The sequence below is a fragment of the Cervus canadensis genome, chromosome 1 (genome assembly GCF_019320065.1).
Source record: "Cervus canadensis isolate Bull #8, Minnesota chromosome 1, ASM1932006v1, whole genome shotgun sequence".
Taxonomy (NCBI): Eukaryota; Metazoa; Chordata; class Mammalia; order Artiodactyla; family Cervidae; genus Cervus; species Cervus canadensis.
The window spans coordinates 54952420-54975862 of NC_057386.1; positions in this window are offsets into that span (position 1 = coordinate 54952420).

Consider the following 23443-nt stretch of genomic DNA (forward strand, 5'->3'; position numbering starts at 1 on the left):
TAATGCTGAAGCTCCAATACTTTGGCCACCTGATGAGAAGAACTGACTCATTAGAAAAGACCCTGGTACTGGAAAAGATAAAAGGCAGAAGGAGAAAGGGACAACAGAGGATGAGACAGTTGGATGGCATCACTGACTCGATGGACATGAGTTTGAGCAAGCTCCAGTAGATGGTGAAGGACAGGGAAGACTGACATGCTGCAGTCCATGGAGTCGCACAGAACAACAACAAAAATTGCTTTTACTTACTTTAAAAGTAGTAGAGAACTTCTTTGAAAATATTATAAAGAATAGATGGCATTTTTAATTCTCCCCTATCTTTAGCCTTCCCTGGTGGCTCAGACAATAAAGAATCTGCCTGCAATGCAGGAGACCTGGGTTCAATCCCTGGGTTGCGAAGATCCCCTGGAAAAGGGAATGGCAACCCACTCCAGTATTCTTGCTTAAGAAATTCCATGGGCAGAGGAGCCTGATGGACTAGCCCATAGGACATGACTGAGGGGCTAACATTTTCACTTTTCACTTATCTTTAGCCTACCTGAAACAATAAAGGAATAAACTGTTGATCTCCCTTCACAATAAAATTAAGAAGTAACTATTAATTCACTGACTCTGAAGACAACTTGACAATAATGGACATAGCAGCTAAAGACTGTAAGTTAAATGTAAGATTCAAATGTAAGTTAAAACTCATGTAGCTCAGCCTTGGAGCACTATCTAGCAGCCAGAAACAATTAAAAATTATTTTGTTAGTAAACTATTTTCTTCAGGCTATGGCTTAAATGTTACTTTTTCCAAGAGTACTTCATTGATTCCCTCCACTGCCCCCCATCTCAACACTTCCATCTTATCATCTTGTTTATTTTCTCTTTAGCATTTAACACAAGTTGACATTAATGTTGTTTGCTTGTATGTTTGGCTTATTTATTAACTATCTCCATCAACTAGAATGCGAACTTGAGGAAGGAAATTTGATGAACCTGTTTATTGTTCTATACTGCAGAGTTTATAACACAGAGAAGATAGTAGATATCTGACAAAGAGGTGGAAGAACAACACATCCTTTGTGACACTTGGTAAGATTGCCTCTTCTGGTTTCTCTCCTCTCATTTTTTCCTTCTGCTACCACCTTTTCAGTCTGGCTGATTTCTTATATTCTGTTATTGTTCTTTATGGAAGTCTAGATATTGGTCTAGCAAAAATCGGACTCTACTCAAAGCTCAAGAAATGGTGGAGGGACCTGTGTTGGAAAGTGAGTTTGAACATGTTGCTCAGTTGACCCCCTTCATAGACTCATGTTTTTTATAAACCTAAACAAGGGTAAAAAATTCCTAAACACAATGAGCTTGTGCTAAAAGCTCCAAAGAAAGAGTGTCTCACTAGGAATGAGGATGATCAGAGTGTGAGTCAGTCTAAGCGGAAGCAGGAAACACACCCTTGGGATCCAGTTTCATGCTATTAGAGAGGCATGCCATCTCCCTTTTCCTGAGACCCTTGGACTTGGATGAGGCAGAGTAGAGGAGAGGGGGAAGCAGAAATCAGCATTTTAAGTTCCCTTCCGATTTATCTGAACAGAGATAAATACTAATAAACTATTCGATAAGAGGGCCTGGAAGCTTTGAATAACCTTCCCAACTCTAAAAGTGGGAATCCTGAAAACTGAGGAAAGAGAGTCTCCCAGGAAGGAGACCGCTGTTCTAAGCTCACCCCTGACCCCAACTGCTATTTTTAGCAAATAAGAGAATCAGATAGAAATGCCTGCTTTCAGGGATAAATAATAATCTACACATAATGTGGGAATCTTACCATTACTATAAACAATAACAGGGGAAAGACTGACCAAAACCAAGAGAAAAGAGAAGGAAATGGGATAGAAAGCCTTGATGGGAGGAGGGGAGTCATCATTACCTTTAATAGATGTCGTGGGATGAATAACGACCCTCTATGTTATTTTACTTGGCAAAAGCGATTTTGCAAATGTGATTAAGGATTAGGAGATGCAGAGATAACACTAGATTACTGAGGTGGGCCCAAGTAATCACAAGGGTCCTTAACAGAGTACAGGTAAGGAAAAGATGCTAAGACGGAAGCAGAGGTCAGAGAGGAGGAAAGCCGCTGGCTTTGAGGATGGAGGCAAGGGCCGTAAGCCCAGGAATGTCGGTGGCCTCTTGAAGCTGGCGAAGGCACAGAGACAAATCTCTTCCCAGAGCCCTCAAAGGAGGGAAGCCCTGCGGACCCACTTAAGACTTCTGTGCTCCAGAACTGTTAAAACTTGTGTTGCTTTAAGCCACTAAGTTTATGGTAATTGGTTACAAGAGTAATAGGAAACTAATACAGATGATGTGTTTATAAACCTGGAAAGTCCAAGATTATCAAGACTTCCTTAGAGATGAAAAAGTTCATTAATACTTCTACTTAGAAGTCAGTGTGTAGAAATCAATTGCTTTTCTATATGCCAGCAAAAGCCAGTTAGAAAATAGAATGAAAGAACGGATATGATTTACTACATCCATGAAGGAGGGAAAGAAAAAGAAAACTTCCTTGAAATAAACAGCCTAGAAATGGGATACCTCAGTGGTTTTCAATGTTGGCTGCATGTTATAATCTGGGAGAATTAAAAAAAATCCTGAAGTTCAAACTGCACCCCAAAGTCAATTAGAATTTCTAGGGGAAAGCCCTGACATTGATCTGTTCTTAAAAACTCCCCAGGGACTTCAGTGTGTGGCCAGATTTAAGAACCATTGGTAAACTGTCCTTGGGGTTGAGGGTAGGGAGTTATAGTCAATCAGAATAGAATAATCAAGCCCACACTTGAGGATTGAGCATCTGGACTAAGATGCTGATCACAGCAATAAAAGGAGATGAATTCAATAGGTGCTGTGCAGACCACACTGAAAGGACTCGGCAGCAAATTTAATGTGGAAAATGAAGAAGGCTAATTCAATCATTATTCAAAGGCTTCAAAACTGGCAGAATTTGATGTGACTGACTAATTCAAATAACTCTGTAGGGGGCTAGCTATCCAGACTGAGGGAAGAAAATTTGTTGACATGTGGAAATTAGAGAGATGGTGAGGAAAACACATGTATTCTTTAAGCAGTTGACAATAGACATTTTAATCTCAGGAAAATTGGCATACCTAGAGACAAAAATGTGGGCATCACTATCTCAGCTGTGAAACAGAGAGATAAAACAGCTTAACAGGAGAACCTGTAAGAAAAGAAAGAGGAAACAATAACCAAGAGAAAAAAATGCACAGAAATATAGCATGAATGCTACTATTGATGTATGCTACTATATATGATGTATGCTACTATATTTAAGGGCTTCCCTTTATAGTTCAGTTGGTAAAGAATCTGCCTGCAATGCAGGAGACCGGGGTTCGATTCCTGGGTTGGGAAGATCCCCTGGAGAAGGAAATGGCAACCCACTCCAGTAATCTTGCCTAGAGAATCCCATGGACAGGGAGCCGGGTGGGCTATTATCCATGGGATTGCAAGAGCTGGACACGACTTAGTGACTAAACCACCACCACCATGCTACTATGACATAGAATTGCTGTAACCAACAGAAAATATGATTTTGGAAAGAGATGTTCTTCAGGTTCAAAACACAAAAATTAATATAAATTTAAAAAAAGAAAAGAGACTAGGGAAAGGCCATTGTATTCATCACTAGCAAACCTACAAGTTTAGTGACATTAAGTGTAGATGAGAATGTGAAATCTATCCACTGAAAGTACAAGGCATATTTGGAAATATTGATGATTTTAGCCAATCAAATCTAGGTTAAGAGAAATGGATGTGCCTTCCCAATTGACCAATTAAATTCAATAAATATGTATTGAGCATAAAACACAATGCTTAATGTTATGGAAAATATTGAATTTTGAAAGCATCATTCACAATGCCATAAAGCACTTGTATTTTGGAATGGAGTATTTCAGTTGCTTTGATGCATATTTTGGTGGCTTTGTAGGTCACTAGTCACTTTGAATAAATGTCAGTGAGAAAGTGCTGGCATGTGCCAAAAGCCCAAATGTAATCAAAATTCTGCCTCATCTGTTGCATCCTAAAACTACCTCAAGACATGCAATATTTATTTTCTTTGATATAACAACTTTTTGACCATAGTTTAAAAATGCCTTTCAAGTATTTCTGAAGATGTTTTCTGCGGGCATATCAAACAAATTTGCACTCTTGGCAGATAAAATTAGGGCTAGAAAGATTAGATGACTTGGCTAGGAGATCAAATAGCATTTGTGAAGGGAAAGATCAGATTTGCAGACCTTTTACCTGGCCTAAAAGGATTCTTATATTTTGGTAAAATATATAGAAATACATAACTTTTAGAGACACCCTCCTCCCCCAATTTATAATGCTTCAAACCCAGTAAAAGCCAAAGGTAGGTATGCTTGGTTGGTTAAGAGTCTGACTTTCTTGCTGTTAATGACTCAGGCACGCAAGCTCCTTCGAATTTGTGACACCAAACCCCACCCAATTCTGCATTTTGTGACATTTTTTGCATTCAGTTGATGGAAGGGAAAGCAGAGTAAGCAGGAACACTCATTTCCAAAAAGCCTTGTCCGGAAAGTAAAATAAATCGCTTCTTAATATTCCTTTGATGATAATTACTCACAAAACCACAACTTCATGAAAGGGGCCTGTGTGGGAGAAAGGATTTTATGGATAGAGAGCAGTCTCTCCCTTACATTGCAAGTGAGATTTTAAAAATCAATAATTTAATTCAACATTTTAATAGTAATTCTAAGCTGACACAGCTAGAAACTAGTTGCTAAGGGAGATCACGGCATGATCCTTAAGCCCCTTGGATTGTTTGGTTTCATTTTGCAAATATTATGAAACCTCATGCTTTTTTAGTGGCACTTCTAGCCTAGTATCTAATTTATTGATACGCACAATTTCTCACTGTTTGAATACATTATACAAACATGGTAACATAAATTCTGCAGGTGTCCCATCACTACTGTAATTATTTGTCATGTTCTCACCTTTTCCTTGGCTTGTCAATGCTTTATCATGCAAGAGAGATATTTTTGTTGAAGAACTTTTATGGAAGCAGTTTCATTAACAATAATAAGGCACACCTCTCATCAAATTTGTTTTGGCCGGGGGAGGAGTAGCACGGATTTCCTGTAGCTGGTAAAGCGCAGGTCTTCGGGACAAGCAGTGGAGACCAGCACGGAGGCTGTTGAACAAGCGCCTGCATCTCTGCTGTCGTCGGCCCTGGGTGCTGGGGTCTGCAGTTCCACACTGTGATATGGCAGATGCCAATTTTAATAAGGAAAAGAAAGGCAAGTTGTGCTTATATGCAAATATTCTGAAGCATTCTAGTGGAGCTGAGCTGATTAAACTGCTTATTATGCTGAAGACTCAAACAAGAAAAGAGAAGCAAGATTTTTTTCCCCAAAGCAGATATGATCATAGACTTATAGCCTCCAGGTGGAATATATATCCTGAGTACTTTCTCCAAGCAGGAGTAGACACTGCAGGGTTTTATCCTTGCATGTCAGCAACTGCAGAGTGAGAGGGAATGCTCATGGCTGCTTCCCATGGGTCAAAAATTCATTACGATTTCCCTTTTCATTGTGTTCCTGCTGATATATTTAATTTAGCAGAATGAAATGAGGTGAAAGGAAAATAGAAATTGTGATAAAAATATTTTGGTATTGTGATAGCCTTTATTTTCAGAGAACTGTAGTCTCTCAGGAACTCTGAACTTGATTTCTTCTCTCAGAATGTGACTGTGCGAGCTGGAAAAGGAAATATTCTGAGCACATCCTTTGGCCCACTAGATTCCTTGTCCATAAAATGAAAATAATAATGTTGAGAAGGTTCATGGAAGGGACTTATAATAGAGGATAAGCAATACTGAATTGCCAGTTTTAAGGTAGAACCTGAGACCAGCTATACAATGTCTATGATTTCTCTTATTTTTCTAAGAGTTTTACATTTTTTTCTGCTTAATATTTTGCATTTCACTGTGCTTTAGAGCATATGCCAGTCATTGGCTTGTTCACTCTCAGGTCCAAGTCCGCTTTTCTTTAGTAATACCAGACAGCACGGCGTGTGTAGCGTGGCGGCGGTGGTTTAGTGGCCCAGTCGTGTCCGACTCTTGCGACCCCGTGGACTGAAGCCTGCTAGGATCCTCTGTGCATGGGATTCTCCAGGCAAGAATACTGGAGTGGGTTGTCGTTTCCTTCTCCAGCGGATCTTCCCGACCCAGGGTTGGAACCCAGGTCTCCCGCATTGCAGGCAGATTCTTTACCAACTGAGCCATGCCGACTGGAATAAATCCAGCCTTTGTCAGTAGAGGGCGCTGGAGGAATGCTGCAGGACAAAGGGGATGTTTCCATACATTTTTAAGCTTAATTTTATATTGGAGCATCGCTGATTAACAATGTTGTGACAGTTTCAGGTGCACATCAAACAACTCAGCCACACACACACATGCATCCAATCTCCCCCAAATCCCCACACCCCCCGCCCCCATCCAGGCTGCCACATGACATTGGGTTGCGTTCCCTTGCTACACAGTAGGACCTTGTTGGTTACTCGTTTTAAAGATGACAGTGTGTCCCTGTGATCCCAAACTCCGTAACGATCCCTCCCTCCCATCCTTCAAAGGGGGCATGCATTGATTCTGGCGCTTTTCTCTCTCCTGCAGCAGTGGGCAGCTCGTCACGAGTCTCAGCACCACCACACTGGGTGTTTCCAGGAGTCTCGCTGCTACTTCCGCAGGCACTTCCTACTTGCTAACATTGACCTTGACCCCTAGGGCCTCACCAAGCATCTTCCCATCCAACGAGCCACCATCACATGGCTCCAAGGAGATCTGACAGCCTCGGGGGAGGCATGGCCTTTCCAAGTTTGCTCCTTCCTGGGGGCTCTCTCAGCCCTACTAGAGGCTGTTTCCTAGATCTGCTATTCCTGTATCCTTTAGAATTCACTTTCCCTTTCCCCCTAGTAAGAGGATCCCCCTTTTCCCAGGATCAAAATTCCTGACATTACAAATTACTCACGTAACATCTGTCTCCCAGTAGACCCTGACAGATGCAGAGTGCTTCTAGAATTTTCCTTTGTGACTTGGGTTGTCTGAGCAGGGACTTTGGCACATAGAGTTGGTTCTAAATTCTATCCTTGTCACCAAGGTGCCAGGAGTAGCTGGGTCTAGTTGCAGGACCTTTTGATGTTGATGAATGTGTGTTATGTATTATTGAATATTAAGAACCTATCAGGAGGAGGTTTAAAAAAAAAAAAATAAAACAGATGGAGAAGATGCCAGAGGAAAACTTAGGTCTGGATTTGCACTTCTCGGCTCTCTTGTCAGAGTCCCTGCTGCCCTGTGTGGGATGATGCTCAGGGGCAGGAAGGAAGTGAGCTGGGACTGAGAAGGATGTTACAAGGAGTGTATTTGTTCATTACTTTTGAGCTGAGCTTGTTCATCCCATCATCTCCTTCCACTGAACTGGCAAATGCTCCTAAGAGTCAGAAATACAGTGTTCCCTGTCCTCCCTCTTTATTCTGATGACAACTTGGTGACCCAAGTTATGTAGTTTGTCCTCAAGACTAGGTATTACAGCAAAGGCGGTACAGTATCTGAAATGTGTGTTAGTCGCTCAGTCGTGCCCGACGCTTTGCTACCCTGTGGACTGCAGCCCACCAGGCTCCTCTGTTCATGAGATTTTCCAGGCAAGGATACTGGAGTGGGTTGCCATTTCCTTCTCCAGGGGATCTTCCCAACCCAGGGATTAAAAGGTCTCCTGCACTGCAGGCAGATTCTTTACTGACTGAGCTACAAGGGAAGCCCTCTGAAATGTGTATCAGAGTGATGTTTGTAAATCACATGACATAGTTACATTCTATCTTTTCAAGGTATTGTATTAATAAAAAAAGTCAAACACCAAAGAATGGGTTTACTAAGAAGTGGAGATGTTTGTGAGAAAAGCATAAACTGCAATTCTCTATCAGCTATCTATTTCAGTATAAAAATTACCCTAGATCTCAGCAACTCAAGTCTGTGCATGCAAGCATAGTTGCTTCAGTCTGTCTGACTCTTTGTGACCCCATGGACTGTAAGCCACCAGGTTTCTCTGCCTGTTAATGGGATTTTTCTGGCAAGAATACCAGAGTAGATTACCACGCCCTCCTCCAGGGGATCTTCCTGACCCAGCAATCAAACCCATGTCTCCAGTCTCCTGGATTGCAGACAGATTCTTTACATCTGAGCCACCAGAGAAGTCCTTAAATCTATAGCAATTATTAATTATTTAGCACAGTTTCTGAGGGCCAAGAATTTGACAGAAGCTCATCGGGTATTTCTGGCTTGGGGTTTCTTATGAGTTTACATTTAAGATGTTGACTGGGGTCATGGTTATTTAAAGGTTTGACTGGGGTTGAAGGATCTGATTCCAAGACGTCTCATTACTGGGCTGGCCACTTGGTCTGGGCAGTTGACAGGAGGCCCCAGTCCCTCATTAACTGGACCCTCTGTAGGTGCTGCAGTGTGCTCACAGCAGGATGACTGGCTCCCCCAGAATGAGCTATCCAAGAGGAAGCAGGGATCAAGCCCTTGAAGTCATATGCTGTCACTTCTACTGTATTCTGGGGTCTCTCAGAACAAGCCTGATAAAATGTGGGAGAAGACTGTGCCAAGACATTCAACTAGGAGGTTCAATCACTGAAGAGTAGCTACTGCTGCTGCTTCAAGAGGGGAAGAACACATTCAGAAAAGTACAATGTTTCTGGATGGGAAGACCCATAATCTACAAAATGTCAGTTCTCCCTATATTCATATATCAATTTAGTGTTAATACTAATTTAATCAAACTATTAAATTTATTGTTGGTCAAAGACTTTGGCAGATTGGCTATACTAGTTCATCTGGAAAAGTAAATTCATTAGACACATAATATTTGAGATCTGAAAAAGAGGATGATTAGGTGGGCACTTGCTCCATCAAGCTGTTACTGTTTGAAAAGGTATAGTAGCCAAAACATTGTAGTGATGCTGGATCAGGAATGATTCAATAACCTGGTTAAAACTGTAATAAGAGTCTGACTCCATTTTTGATGTCTGCAGGCTGTTTGAAGCCCTGCCCCTCTCTCCTCCCCTTCTGCTCACATCTGGGCAAACTGATAAGAAGACCCAAGTGTTCCCTTTTTGGCATCAGCGTGACGTTAAAACCACAGAAGATTGTGCTTGTCCATGGAAACTCTCACCCTGGCCCCATCCCTAACCACCATAAAAACCTTATCACGTATTAATTGTGTCCCCTCTACCAAATTAGTGTCTTAATGTCATAACTCCTTGTTGTTCAGTCACTCAGTCGTGTCTGACTCTTTGCAACACCATGCTTTTCAGCATGCCATCCTTCCCCATCCTCCCCCATCCTCCCCCATCCTTCCCCATCCTTCCCCATCCTTCCCCATCCTCCCCCATCCTTCCCCATCCTTCCCCATCCTTCCCCATCCTCCCCCATCCTTCCCCATCCTTCCCCATCCTCCAGTAAACACTGGAGCTTACTCAAACTCATGCCCATCAAGTCAATGACGCCATCCAACCATCTCATCCTCTGTCGCCCCCTTCTCCTCCTGCCCTCAATCTTTCCCAGCGTCAGGGTCTTTTCCAATGAGTCAGTTCTTCTCATCAGGTGGTCAAAATATGGGAGCTTCAGCTTCAGGATCAGTTCTTCTGATGACTGGTCAGGGTTGATTTCCTTTAGGATTGATTGGTTTAATCTCCTTGCAGTCCAAGTCACCCTCAAGAGTCTTCTCCAACACCACAGTTTGAAAGCATCTATTCTTTGGTGCTCAGCCTTTGGTACAGCTCTCACATCTGTACACAACTCCTGGAAAAACCATAGCTTAGACTAGGACCTCAGAATGATGTGAACTTGCTTGGAAAAATTTTTTTTTTTTTTGAACAGAGGTAATCAAGTTAAGTTAACGTAAGGAGAGTGGGCTTTAATCCAGTATGACTGGTGTCCCCATGCACACGTGCTGAGTTGCTCAGTCCCATCTGACCCTTTGTGACCCTATGGACTATGACCTGCCATGACCTCTGTCCATGGGATTCTCCAGGCACGAATACTGGAGTGGGTCGCCATGCTCTCCTCCAGGGCATCTTCCTGACTCAAGGATGAGAACCCACATCTCTTAGGTTTCCTGCATTGGCAAATGGGTTCTTTAACACTAGGGCCATCTGGGAAGCCCCAGTGGTTCTATAAGCAGAAGAAATTTAGGGACAGACAGCTGGACAGAGAGAATGGCATGTGAAGATGAAGATGTATTACCCAGGAGAGAGGCCTGGAGCAGATCCTGCTCTCAGGCCCTCAGAGGAAACCCACCATACTGACATCTTGATCTCAGACTTCTAGTCTCTGAACTATGAAACAATTACATTTCTGTTTATTTAAAGCCACTCAGGATGGGGAACACATGTACACCCATGGCTGATTCATGTCAAATGTATGGCAAAAACCACTACAGTATTGTAAAGTAATTAGCCTTCTATTAAATAAATTTAAAAAATTAAAAAAAAAAAAAGCCACTCAGTCTGTGGTGCTTTGTTACAGCACACCCAGCAAACTAATACAGATTGACAGCCTGCACCCTTTCCACGTTCCTGAAGGCATCTTGGCCCTGCTTTGGACCCTACTGTGCTCCCCCTGAAGGCTTTATTGTGTAAATAGGAAATCTTTTCCTAGCCTCTTGGTGAGTGTGTGTGTGCGTATGATCATCAGTCTCAGCTTAACAACTAAACCAGCATCACCCACTGCTGTAATGACCACAACAGGAATCCAGTTAAGGGCTCACACGTTTGCAGAGGCAGCATAACAGGGTTTAAAGCTTGCCTTAGAGCCTGATACCTAGGTTCAAATTCAGTCCTACAAACGACTAAGTCCATGATTCTGGGTAATTCAGTAATCCTTATAGGCTGCCGTTTTCTTCTTTAAAATGGGACTAATAATAGTAATACTTCATAGGGTTATTTGAGAATAAAGTAGTTTAACTTTTCATAGTGTTAAAAAAGTACTTAGCATTTAGTTAGCATTTAATTGTATTTGTTATATCTATGAAAATTTAATGAATGATAAATGAAACATTTCAAGTTAGCAAATAAAAAGGATTATTTAATGTTTAATTTTTAAGACAAATTTAAGCAGATGCTTATTTCACACTTTATATGCTTCCTTATACAAAAACAAGTTCCACAAGGATTCAATATGCAGTATTAAAAATAAAACCATAAAAGTAATAAAAGAGAGCAGGTAAATATTGCCATTCATATAGCTCCATTCTTTAATAAATAATACATGTGCATGAAATATTTATAAAGCTAAATGTATGGAAGTAAGGCAATAGATAAGTATATAGTCAAGAGATGTGGTAAACTGGCTAGATGCTCTCAAGTCTTGTTTCCTTTTCCTGGGAATACAGGAAGCCTAAATTTCGATCTCTTTGTTTCTGTGTGGGATACTGTGACTATGTTCTTGCCAGTGGGATCTGGGAGAAAGCCATGTAGACTATTTGAAAGCCTGAGCACAAATGTTTGTGTAGTTTCCCATAGTCTTTCATTCTCCATCTCCTACAAGCAAAGGAATCTGAGAAAGCAAAAGCTACATGAAGCAGAGCCATTCAGAACTCTGTTGTTCTGTGATATGAATGAGAAATAAACTTACCTGGTGGTGAGCCACTGATATTTTGGGGTTGTTTGGAATAGCAAGTAGCATTCAACAACCTAACTAATTTGTGGGAGCAAGGGTCCATTCAAATAGAGGTGAAAATGTTGCCTTATAGAGCCAATCTTTAAGATAGAGCCAAAGCAGAGCAATGGTAATTAACTGTAGAAACACTACTGCAAGGCTAAAGATAGCTATGCTGTTGAAGCTGACCTTGGCTAGTGGGGAGTGCAAACATGCAATAATTAAAATGGAATGTTTATGACCTAATGTCATAAACATTGAATGTCTAAATGTCTGAGCTCATCATTGGCAAGATGGTTTGGCGACAGCAGTGTAGTATAGAGAACTCCAGCTTGTGTGAAAATTAAACCTATGAAAGTCAAAGGCTATCTCTAATTTGAGTTGAAGAAGACCCTTAAGTCAGAAGCCATCAAAGAATAGATTGCAAGATTTTATCATGCAATTTTTTAAAAGCCTTCATGGCAAAATCATAGCAATATTAAAAAGTAACTGACAAACTGGGGACAATATGCATAGTATACAAGTAGGGCTGCTGCTTATAAAATATAAAAGATAAAAATGCTTGTAAATAGTTGAGAAAAAACTAACAATTTAATGGAAGAGTTGACAAAAAACAAGAAAAAATTTTTCACATACATCTACACACAAGAATGTTATTGACCAGCAACAAGGGCTAAAATGTTTACTCCCATGTAGTATCAAAGAAATAGAAATTTAAGCAAAAATGGAACATAATATTTTAAAACTGAAGATTAAAAATGAATAAAGCTCAGTTTAACATGGATGTTGGGAAGGAAGCACTCCATACGTATATTTCAGGGGTCTGGTTGTAACTATTCAATATTTTTGGGGGGCAATTTGTGCATGCTGTTACATTTGTCATTGCTTTACTGGTGGCTCAGACAGTAAAGAGTCTGTCTGCAATGCAGGAGACCGGGGTTTGATCCCTGGGTTGGGAAGATACCCTGGAGAAGGGAATGGCAACCCACTCCATATTCTTGCCTGGAGAATCCCATGGACAGAGGAGCCTGGTGAACTATAGTCCATGGGGTCTCAAAGAGTCAGACACAACTGAGTGACTAACACTTTCACTCTACATCTGTCAGTTTTACATCTACAATTTACACATTTATTTTAGGGAACCCAGTGATTATGTATTGAATTATTTATAGTAGTGAAAGCTAGAAACAGATCAGGAGATTAAATAAGTTATGAGGGATTCTTACAAGTGACTATGATCCAAATGTTAAACAAAACAAGGTAGGTATTTGTGACTTGATGTAGAGAAGTTATAATACATTATTCACAGATGAGGGGGCCCAAGCAGGCTACAAAACAAAATCTGTTCTGGAAATGGATATATATGATGCATATATATTCTGAGTTTCTGCCTCCCTTTCTTTCTGGAATTGCCTTCCACCAATATTTTGGGAACGGGGCTTTAGTGTTAAGTTCCCTCCTGAGGTATCCGCCCTGCTTCTCCACTGTTACCTGGCTCATGTCTTCTTTCTAATCTATTTTGAAGTATCATCCCCAACTGGGGATCACAGTATTTCTCCAGTGTGATATTGTTGCCATCACATGCTGGCCTCAAAAATGGGCAGTATTGTAAAATAACTGAATATTCCACACTAAGAACAATACTGTCAAATGAAACTCAAAGAAGAAAATGACGACTTTTGAAGTTAGTTCACACTGGTGATGTTGTGAGTTGAACAGAACAAGGAAGGGGGCGTTACTTGTTGATAGACTAGTCTGAAATGTCCTTCCTATGGGGAGAGGACAGAGAGGTGGGATGCTTTCCAAGGGAGGGTTTGCTCTCTTTACCTGAGGTCTCTCCAGCGTCCCTGGCTGGTTTGGTTCCAGCATCTCCTCCCCTCTGCTAAAACCTACTTTGACTCTTGGCAAGGATGTCATTAGTGGAGGGGAGACAAACTTGGTGTGACAGAGTTTTAGAGTTAATGGTGCCTTTAAAATAGCTGTCAAAGTAAACCTTGCCAGAATTCATGGCACTCATGAAATAAAGAGAGTAATTTGTTCAAAATCTTATTATCCCAGGAGCGTGTATATTAGGAAAAGGAAGATGAGGTGCTGCTTAATGTCCCTTGTAACTGAGTATACCTCTTCCCCTACATTCTAACTCATGGCCGTAAGAAGGGGGCTGACTTTCAACTGAAATGGGAAGCAAAGTATTTATGGGGAAAAAGAAATAATCAAAATATATATTTTTTGTCTTCTCAGTTTTTCCTCATGGGAAACCACATGAATATGTTTAGAGAACACCACGATGCTCTTGAGAATGAGTCAATTCCTACTCTTGGTTCTGGAGTCAGACTAGGCCTGACCCAGTGGTTAGGGATATACTGCCCAGTTAGGGCATGCTGATGCAAAGAGAAATCCCACAATAGAGGAAGCTGACGGGTAATGCTTTTCAATCACTGGTGGTGTTGTATGATAAATATTGTGTTCCGCAGTATGTATTATGCATGCTTTCTGCAAAATGTCTGCAAACTAATCTCTGACAAGCACAGATGACAGGAAATACTTAATGCAGGGCACTGGCAGCTTGTAGACATGCTGAAGCCCAGTGCAGGCAGAAGCTCCTTTACAGACAGAGAGATGAAGGGCTCCACAAATGGGATAATAGTCCTCAGTGCCCAGTGCATTTTTATTTAGCCAAGAAAGTGAAATGTTTCCCAAAGGTTGTCTTATTCCTCAGTGTTTAAATTAGGAAATTGGAGCAGAGAAAGGTTAAGTGCTTTTCTACAGTCTTCCAACAAATCTAACATAGGTGAGAGTCCTGACATTATATGCTCAGAACTATCCAGTGGGCACCTGGCAATTTCTGTTCCCCTCCATCCTGCATCAGAGGTGTTATAGGGGTACTTAAGTGTTGATTATAAATGTCAAGATATTTGCAGATGTGGATTTGAAATGGTCTAGATGACATATAGAGTATTATAGAAGACATGCCCTGAACAGAAAAGATGAAAATGAAATGTGTTTGCCTGAGAATTAGGGAGAGGTGGGGAGGTTGTCAGGGAAGGACAAGGCTTGTCATCAGACCAGATATTAGAGAACTAACATTTTATCAGCTTTGAATTCACATCCAAAGGGGAGCGAAGAACTGAACAGGAGGAATTCAAATCCGTATACAATCTAGGGCTCAGAAAACTATTGAAAAGATCAGAGGACAAATATTATTAACTCAGAGAGCTAGATAGCTCAGTTGGTAAAGAATCTGCCTGAAATGCAAGAGACCCTGGTTTGATTCCTGGGTCGGGAAGATCCCCTGGAGAAGGGATAGACTACCCACTCCAGTATTCTTGGGCTTCCCTGGTGGCTCAGTTAGGAAAGAATCCACCTGCAGTGTGGGAGACCTGGGTTCAATCCCTGGGGTGGGAAGATCCCCTGGAGAAGGGAAAGGCCACCCACTCCAGTATCCTGACCTGGAGAATTCCATGGACTGGATAGTACATGGGGTTGCAAAGAATCGGACACTATTGAGCAACTTTCACTTCACACTTCACTTCAGAAGAGACCCTAGGGATTGTCTCCCTTAACCCTCCCCTTTTTTCCTTTTGCAAACAAAGAAATGGAAATCTCATAAGCCATAGTGATAGAGCTTACCTAAAATCACCTCACAGATTAGTGTAGAACCAGGAATAATGAACCAAATTTCCTCTTTCTTCTTCTTGGACTTTTATAGGAGACGAGATTGTTTTTACACCAATTCTTTCCCGGAAATATAGAGAGGAAGTTGCAAAGCTATCATCTTTTTGAATATTCTTTCAGATCTACTTTCTCTCTCTTCTCCTTCTGGAATTCCAATGATGAGAATATTGGATTTTTCATCACTGTCCCACAGATTTCCAAAGGTTCCACCCGTTTTTTCCCCCATTTCTTTCCTCTGTTGTTCTGATTGAGTTTGCTCTTTTATCTGTCCTTTGCTCACTGATTCTATCCTTTGCTATCTCTGTGTGGTCTATTCACTGAATTTTTAAAAAGATTAATGTTATATTTTTCACTTCTATAATTTCCATTAGATCCTTTTTTTATAACTGGTATTTATTAAAATTGGGTCTTGCTATTTTTTAGCTTGCTTCTGAGAATTTGTAATTAACTGTTTAAGTAATTTTATGATGGCTGCCTTAAAACTCTGGACACATAACTCCAAACATCTGATTCATCCCGACCTTGGCATCCATTAATTATCTTTTCTCCTCCAAGTTGTGATTTTCCTAGTTTTGGGGATGAGTTTTAATCTACTGCATTCTGGACATTTTGCCTACAACCTTTAGGACACTAAATCTTCTTTAAATCTTCTATTCAGCAGAGAGTCACACGATTTAAGGTTGAAGCATGCAAGTCCTGGCCTGCTTTCTTCTGGGCTGTGTCTCCATGAGAATTTAATTCTGAGAGTCGTTGCTGAGTCACTGTGGCCTGTTTAGTGCACCTGGTGCCCTGGGGCTGTGTTGTCCCCTTCTGGTGCTGTCACAGGAGGCAGGAGGGATTCCCCCAGACTGGGGCCCGGTCAGTGTCTCAATTGAAAAATGGCATCTTAGGACCAAGGAGGTAGGGGCTTCCTGGACTCGACCTCATGAGGTGGTGGGAAGGGGGATCTGCTTGCTGTGGACTTCCTGCTGCTTCTTAGCAGGGCTCTCTGATGAGAAGCGGGGCCTGGCTCTCCTCGCTCGGGGACTCCTGTTTGATCTCAGAAGAGGAATGAGTCTGCCTGGGTTGCCTTTTGTTGCTCAGTCAGGGTCAAGAGCTCTCGTGCCTGGTTGGCTAGTAGCTTGCTAGTATTGGGGTGCACTGGTGGAGTGTCATAAGACTGCTGTTGTGATGTTCCTATAGTCTTTGGGTTCCAAGCAAGTTTGTCTTCCTCTGACTACTTTTCAGGACTTCCCTGGTGGCTCAGTAGGTAAAGAACCCACCTGCAGTGCAGGAGATCACTTGTAATGCAGGAGACGTGGGTTCGATCCCTGGGCCAGGAAGACCTCCTGGAGAAGGAAATGGCAACCCACTCCAGTATTCTTGCCTGGAGAATTCCACGGTGGGCTACAGTCTATGGAGTCACAAGAACTGGACACACTTAGTACTAAACCACCACCACCAACTCCCGCTCAGAATTCTTCTTTGGTCACCTCTGGCTTTATTTCAAGGGGATACTGTTGTATTTAGTGGTGGTGGTGTTCAGTCACTCAGTTGTGTCTAATTCTTGGCAACCCTATGTGCTGTGGCACGCCAGGCTTCCCTATCCTTCACTATGTTCTGGAGCTTGCTCAAACTCATGTCCGTTGAGTCAGTGATGCCATACAACCACCTCATCCTTTGTCATCCCCTCTCCTTCTGCCTTCAATCTTTCCCAGCATCAGGGCCTTTCCTAATGAGTTAGCTCTTTGCATCAGGTGGCCAAAGTATTGAAGCTTCAGCTTCAGCATCAGTCCTTCCGATGGATATCCAGGGTTGATTTCCTTTAGGATGGACTGGTTGGATCTCCTTGCTGTTTAAGGGACTCTCAAGAGTAGGGAAGAGCACAGAAAAACCAGTCTGTGCCAACATGTCTGGATCAGAATCTGCTAATTTCATTTTTATTACCATTTTATTCTTACTTATGATACGTGTGTGTGTGTGTGTGAAAGAAAGAGAAAGAGCATTAGCAACCAAAAGAAGAGAGAAGCCAGGTGGAGCTTTGGTGATCCAAACTAGGGTGCAATCCCTTCAGCCTTAGTCTATCAGTCCCTCAAGTAAGGGCCACTACATTTGCGACCATGAACTAAATCACTGTTCATGGGGAGAGGGATGTGGGGGAAGGGATGAGAGCCTTGCAATGAAACATTCACTTTGTGAGAATACGATATGATTTCAGAGACTTTTGAACCCAGACATCAAAGAAACTCAGAAATGAAACCATAGTGTTTCCTTATAATCAGAACTCTGCCTTTGTTGTATGAAGACTTCTGATAATTTTACAAGAGGGCTTGCAGTAACTTCATTGTCATGACCATCCAAGTTTAAAAAAACAAAAAAAAGTATTTCAGGTGGAAAGTCAGACCTAGAGATGGTTCATGTTAAAATTTAATTTCTTTTTTAATGACCTTACACTTACAGAAATGTTGAAAGTATTATACAAAGAGCTTCATTTTTCTCTAAACCTTTTAAGAGAAAATTGCCATCACATGCAAATGCTATAATGTGTATTTCCTACACAAGAGTGTTTTCCTATGTAGCTAAAATGTAGTGATAAAAAATAGGAATTTATCACAGATACATTGCAACCATCATATTCTCAACCCTTTTTCAAGTTTTGCCATTTGTCCCAGTAATATCTTTTTTGGCAAAAAGAGTCAGTACAAAAATTGCATTGCATTTTGTTGTCACGTCTCTTTTGCTTTCAGCAGGGAGCAGACCCTTGGTCTTCCTTTGACTTTGAAGACCATGACTCTTTTGAAAGGGCCGGGCAGGCCTGGCTTCATGAGTGTGGGACCTGTGTAACCCAGATAAGGCCTCATGCTTAGGAAGACTTTGTGATTGGTTTAGTGCTCTAATTTACTTAAAAGTGTTAATAAGTTTTGAACAAGAGTCCCTGCCTTTTCAGTGTACACTGGGTTCCACAGATCATGTGCTTGTCCTGAGTCTAGTTGCTTCATAGAATGTCCCTTGGCTTGTCTGATGCTTTCCTAGGATGGAAGTGAAGTGAAGTGGAAGTTGCTCAGTTGTGTCCGACTCTTTGCAACCCCATGAACTGTACAGTCCATGGAATTCTCCAGGCCAGAATACTGGAGTGGGTAGCCTTTCTCTTCTCCAGTGGATCTCCCCAACCCAGGGATCAAACCCAGGTCTCCCACATTGCAGGTGGATTCTTTACCAGCTGAGCCACAAGGGGAACCCAAGAAGACTGGAGTGGGTAGCTTATCCCTTCTCCAGTGGATTCGATTCAGGCTATACCTTTAGTAGAGTATCATAGTCATGATATAGCATTCTTATTGCCTCCTATCAGGTGGCACATCACTTTAATTTGTCACACTACTAATGATGTTAACTTTGATGACTTGATTAAGGTACTCTCTGCCATGGGAGGTATTTTGAGACTATGTAAATATACCATTCTTCATTAAAATCTCAGTTTATCTGTTGATTTTTTTTATACCAGTGTGGACTTATAGATTCAAGCTTTATTCCTTGATTATAATCAGTTACTATTATTTATTTTGATAGTTAAGCTGTCTCAGATTTGATAGTGGTACTCCTGAAAAATGTCCTTTTAAGAAATCTGCATTATTTTGGTGGTGCTGCCTTATTTTCAGGTATAAGAAAATATTCCAGGCTCAGCTTGCATCTTCCCAGCCATTTTCCCAAAAAGTCCTGATTTCTATAGGAAGAAAATGGTATTCAGCATCATGATCTGGATGCTAAATATGCTTATTGGTATTGTGTGTTACTGACCCTCTCAGTAGGCAGAGCTATAGACACACCCCTATGCCCACACCATATCTAAATACATGTCCATACATGCATATGCACGTACATACATTTATCTATCTCTCTACCATTTTGAAAATCATGAGTTCACACTGATGTCTGCAACTCAAATCCAACACCACAAACTAGTTTCCCATTTTCTTCCTTTCCATACTTGTAATTCCTTTCTCTGATAAATGGAAACTTTGCTCTCATAATCTTTAATATATTCACTTATTTGATCTATTCTCCAATCGCTTTTTGCTGCTGCCTGCTACACACCACCCCCCCCATTGCTGGGATGACACCAGTTTATCTCCCGTATGGAGCCTTCCTCTCTCTACTGGGGCCCCCAGATCCTGGACCACTGTTGCTGCATTCCCCCATGGATCCCCTCCTTACTGGACTTTGATTCAACACCCATGCCAGGGTCTACCTTATTCCCCATCCAACTTGATGCCTACCTGCAGAATTTCACCTAATGGCATTTGGACTGAGTTGTTCTCCAAGGAAAAGAAGAGGGAGGGAAAGAAAAAAAGGAGCGTTAACTTCAATCATAATGAAAATTCTGATTGTTTTCAAATACTTTTTCATTTCAAAATACTACTAGGGGCCAAATAGAAAAGAAATTTGTTACTTAAATTTTGAAAATTCCATTTAATGCCGGAAAAGTTAGTCTTCTTTCCACCATCTTAAGTCTTTTAAGGAATTAAGGGTTTCCCCTCATTTTTTATCTCTTATAGGAAATTTGGACAAAGACATTTCAGGCTGGTTTCTTCTAAGTTCTACTACTCGACGAGTTACAAAGTAAAATGGTTCTGTCATAAAATCAAGGTCCAATGACAAATCAAGAAATTTTCAAAGAATAAAAACATAAGTAAATGATATGTAGTCTGTATCTGAGAATAAATGGCTATTCCAAGTTTATGATATCCATTCAGGGGTATTGAATCTGTCATTTGCACCCTGCCAGACTCAGTACTACTATTCTAGCATATGAATGTCTCGTTACTTTCCTCTCTATTAAAAATGCTATCTACCTTCTCTACCTGACTTCTATAAACTACTTAATCCCAACAAGAGTGTTATAATTTAACTGACTCTCTAATAAGAGGTTGTCAGGATTACTCTCATCAAGATGTGTGTGCCCAACAATGCTACTCTCAATATAAGAGAAACTGAAATACATTTAATATATATATTCATATACACATTATATATGCACTAACGACTTACAAATATATACTTTACATTTATAAGTATACATTTATAATTTATAGGTATTTATATACATTTCGGTTTCCCTTATATTGCGTGTGCTCATTTAAAAGAAGAGTCTATGCCATCTCCAGGAGTTTAATCGTTATTCCATCCGTGTAATTGCTAAATCTGAGGCTACAGAGTAATACTGACTTCCTATGGAAAAGAATTAATACAGACTTCTCTGATTCCACTGGGCAACATTTGCCCTCACATACACTTGTAAGCACACGGCTCACAGGCTACTCTGCTTGTCAGAAAGGCTGCCTGGGCACACAGGAGGAGCTGCGAGGACGGGGGCATGAGTGTCTGAGGAGTATTGATTCTTTTAGTGCTGGCCTTGGTTGTCTCTGATGAATTTCAGGTTGCTCTACAAAAGAAAAGAATAGTTTTATAGCAGCTAGAACTGAATACAAAATAGAGTTGATGGTGAATCATTTATATGTTTGTTCAAAAGACTCTCCCTTTCTGAAGTGAGCCTGTGAGGATTTGTATATCCCAGTTGAGAAATACAGCCACTCACCACTCCTCCAGCACCCTTCACATACTGGATTTCTCTTGAGGACTCAGCCCAGAAGCACTCTTATTCCTTGAGGAAAGACGCAAAGAAATGTCAATGCAAAGTTTCATGGTATTAATGATACCATCTGACTGCTTGCAAGGAAACAGCTGTCATGAAGGTCAAAGTGCTACACAATATGTTCAGAATTAAAATTGGAAATTAATTTTAATAAATGCATTAATGTCCTAAAAACCATTCAAAAGGTCTAGAATCAGAGTATGTAAAATCACTTATTATTGCAAGATGCATAATTAGGTAATAATATACATCCTGAAAAGTCTTAGTTTTAATAGTACTCTATAAATTTTGTAATTTTGCCCCAAAAGACCCTTATAATGAATAAAAGTTTATCTTTATTGACTGTTGATACTATTTTATTCAGAGTAAAATAAAAGTGTTTTGGGGTGGGGGAAGAGAAACAGCAACCTGAAAAACCTGTTTTTGCAAAACCTGAAAAACCCCGAATTGCAATCCTCTGTAGTAAGGGGATTTAGCTGGAAGCACCAAGAACAGTGCTGGGCTCTTGATAAATATTTGATGAATAAATGACTGGAACATGAAAAAAAAAAACAAGGTGGTGCATTCTACTATGGTGAATCTAAACAACACATGGAAAACAATTTCAGTGGCATATTTTTCCATACTTAAATCATGCTTAATCTTATCTAATGGAATCAAGCACATATAATGCTAATCTTATCCAATGGAATCACTTAAGTATCACTTTAATAGTTCATATTTGGAGAAAAAGAAAGATATACCAACCAAAAAGAAATTGGAAATTGGAGTTTGTTCAAATTTAATAAAATTCAGGGAGCACAGAGTCCCAAATAAGAGCGACCCAAAGAGGTTCATACAAAGACACATAATTAAAATGAAAAAAAAAATGAAGATAAAGAGAGAATCTTTACAACAGCAAGGGTAAAACAGCTAGTTATGTACAAAGAATCTCTCATGAGGCTGCATGTACTGTACTGTGTTAAGTCACTTCGGTCGTGTCTGACTCTTTGCAACCCCATGGACTGTAGCCTGCCAGGCTCCTCTGTCCGTGGGATTCTCCAGGCAAGAATACTGAAGTGGGTTGCCGTGCCCTCCTCCAGGGGATCTTCCCAACCAAGGGATCAAGCCCATGTCTCTTATGTATCTTGTGTTGTCAGGCGGGTTCTTTACCACTAACGCCACCTGGGAAGCCCTCATAAGGCTATCAACTGACTTTTCAGTAGAAATTTGACAGGCTTGCAGGGAATGGCAAAAAAGAAAGGAAGAAAATGGCAACCCACTCCAGTATTCTAGGCTGGAGAATTCTATGGACAGAGGAGCCTGGCAGTTATAGTTCATGGGGTTGCAAACAGTTGGACATGACTTAGCGACTAACATTTTCACTTTCATTTTCAAAGTTTTAAATAAGAAAATTATGGAAGCAAAATCTCACTGGTAAATGCAAATGTATCATAAAAGTAGTGGATCAAGCACATATAAAGCTAGCAGCAAGGTTAAAAGACAAAGTAATAAAATCACCTATATCTACAATAAGTAGTTAAGGCATACATGAAATAAAAAGATGTAAAATGCTATGTCAAAACATAAACTGTGTGGGGTGGTAGGAAAATGTAAGGAATGTGTTCAAAACTAAGAGATAACCAACTTAGAATAAACACCTACAGTCATTGGTTGTTACATATAAACTTTATAGTAACTATAAAGCAAAACTGTATAATATATACACACAAAATAAAGGGAATCCAAACATAACGCTAAAGATACTCATCAAATCACGAAGCAAGAGAACAAGAGAAGAAGAAAAGGAAAGAGAAGATCACAAAAGCAATCAGAAAATAATTAACAAAATGGCAATAAGTACATGAAAGAAAGTGAAAGTGTTAGTCACTTAGTCATGTCCGAATCTTTGTTACCTCATGGACTGTAGCCCATCAAGCTCCTCTGTCTATGGGATTTCCCAGGCAAGAATACTGGAGTGGGTTGTCATTTCCTTCTCCAGGGGATCTCACTAACAAATTAAAGGGGGCTTTCCCTGGTGGCTCAGTGGTAAGGAATCCATCTGCCAATGCAGAAGATGCAGGTTTCATCCCTGGGTTAGGAAGATCCCCAGGAGAAGGAAATGGCAACCCACTCCAGTATTCTTGCCTGGGAAATCCCTTGGACAGAGGAGCCTGGTGGGCTACAGTCCATGGGTTGCAAAAAAAGAGTAGGACACAACTTAGTAACTAAACAACAACAATCAACAAATAATTTAAATGTAGATGGACTTAAGATTGAAGGCAGGATGAGAAGGGAACCACAGAGGATAAGCTGGTCGGATGGCATCACTGACTCAGTGGACATGAGTCTGAGCAAGCTCCAGGAGATGGTGAAGAACAGATAGGCCTGGCGTACTGCAGTCCACGGGGTCATAAAGAGTCAGACATGACT